The sequence below is a fragment of the Macrotis lagotis genome, chromosome X (genome assembly GCF_037893015.1).
Source record: "Macrotis lagotis isolate mMagLag1 chromosome X, bilby.v1.9.chrom.fasta, whole genome shotgun sequence".
Classification (NCBI taxonomy): domain Eukaryota; kingdom Metazoa; phylum Chordata; class Mammalia; order Peramelemorphia; family Peramelidae; genus Macrotis; species Macrotis lagotis.
The window spans coordinates 606,194,236-606,196,564 of NC_133666.1; the positions used below are offsets into that span (position 1 = coordinate 606,194,236).

General features: G+C 30.7%; 1 pseudogene; it reads right to left on the reverse strand.

Moving 5' to 3' along the window:
- Positions 1–764: 764 nt before the first annotated feature.
- Positions 765–923, reverse strand: LOC141503875 (U2 spliceosomal RNA; annotated as a pseudogene).
- Between the last annotated feature and the right edge of the window lie 1,406 nt (positions 924–2,329).

Consider the following 2,329-nt stretch of genomic DNA (forward strand, 5'->3'; position numbering starts at 1 on the left):
AAAATAGATGAAGGCATTCTAGAAAATTTCATCCATGACATAAATATGATTCTGATATATAAACCAGGAAGAGTAATAACAAAGAAAGAAAATTATTGACCAATTTCCCTAATGCATTTTGATGCAAAAAAATTTTAAATAAAATATTTTCAAAGCAATTGCAGTAAATTATCACCAGGATAATATACAATAATCAGGTAGGATCCATACCAGGAATGCAGGATTGGTTCAATATTAGAAAAAACTATCAGCATAATTGATCATATCAATAAAAAGCCCAATAGAACCATATGATTATTTCAATAGATGCTGAAAAAGCTTTTGACAAAGTACAGCACACATTCCTATTAAAAACAGTAGAGTTAATACGAATAAATGGAAGCAGTATCTAAAACCATCAAAAAGTATTTTATGTAATGGGGATAAGCTAGAAGCCTTCCCAATAAGAACAGGGCTAAAACTAGGATGCTTGTTATCACCACTATCATTCAATTTTGTATCAGAGATGCTAATTTTAGCAATAAAGAAGAAAACGAAATTGAAGGAATTGGAATAGGTAATGAAACAAACTCTCACTCTTTGCAGATAATATGATGATACATTTAAGAATCCTGGAAAATCATTAAAAAAAACCTACTTGAAATAGAACTTTAGGAAAGTTGAAAGATATAAAATAAACTCAGATAAATCATTAGCATTTCCATATATTACAATACCAAGAGATAGAGAGATTCCACTTAAAGTAATTGGAGACAACATAAAACATTTGGCAGTCTACCTATCAGAGCAAATTCAGAAACTATATGAAATCAATGATAAAACACTTTTCACACGCAAAAAAAAAAAAATGGGTCAATGATGATTGCTCATGGATAGACCAAGCTAATATACACTTGATCTTAGCCAAAAGGCCGAGAAGCGATTAGTACAAGCTAATATAATAGAAATGACAATTCTACCTAAATTCAATGACTTATTCTGTGCCACAACAATCAACCTACCAAAAAATTACTTTATTGAGACAGAAAAAATAATAACAAAGTCATCTGGAGGAAAAAAAAAAACGGTTACAAATATCAAGGGAATTAATGAAAAAAAATGCAAAGGCAGGTGACTTGACCATACAAGATCCAAAATTATATTAGAAATGTTCAGTTAACAAAACTAGTACTGGCTATAGAATGGAGTGGTGGATCTATGGACTAGATTAGGTGCAAAATAAAGAGTAGTAAATGACTATCATAATCTGCTATTTGACAAATCCAAAGATAGCAGCTTCTGGGTTAAAAACTCATTCTTTGATAAAATCCATTGGGAAAATTGAAAGATAGTATGGTAAAAACTAAGCTTAGATCAACATCTCATAACCTCTACCAACCTAAGATCAAAATGGATTTAGGATTTAGCTATAAAAATTGATACCAAAACTAGTTAGGAAACATAAAATTTGACACCAAAAACAAGTAATTGGTTATCTGTCAGATCTATGGAAAGGGGAGCACTTTTTGACCAAAGAAATGATAGAGAACATTATAAAAGACAAAATGAAAATTTTGACCATATTAACTTGAAAAGTTTTTGCCCAAATAAGACCAATGCATCCAAGATTAAAAGGAAGTCAGTAAGATGGGAAACATTTTATAACTACTGGTTGCAATAAAGGACTCATTTCTAAAATATATAGAGAACTGAGTCAAATTTAAAAAAAAACACAAGACAATCATCAATTAATAAGTTGTCAAAGGGATATGAGCTGGTAGTTCTCCAATGAAGAAATTAAAATTATCTTTGGTCATGTGAAAAAATGCTGTAAATCATTAGTGATTATAGAAATGCAAATTAAAACAACTCCGAGATACAATCTCACATCAATCAGATTAATCAATATGACAAAAAAGGCAAATGATTAATGTTGGAGGGAATATGGGGAAACTGAACACTAATACATTGTTGTGCATGTGGAGCTGTGAACTGGACTAACCTTTCAGAAGAACAATTTGCAATGATACTCAAAGGACAATAATATAGTACATACCCTTTAATCTAACAATACCACAACCTTAGCCCAAAGAGATCACTAAAAATAGTCAAAAACCCACAGGTACAAAAATATTTATAACAACTCTTTTCATTATGACAATGAATTTGAAATTGAGGGAATGCTCATCTATTGGGGAATAATTGAAAAAAATGTGGCATAAGAATATGTTGGAATACCATTGTTCTGTAAGAAATCCTGAAGGAAGGGACCCTTAAAAAGTCTGGAAAGATTTGTATAAATTGATATTGAGTGAAGTGAGCAGAACCAGAAGAATATTGTAACACTGCA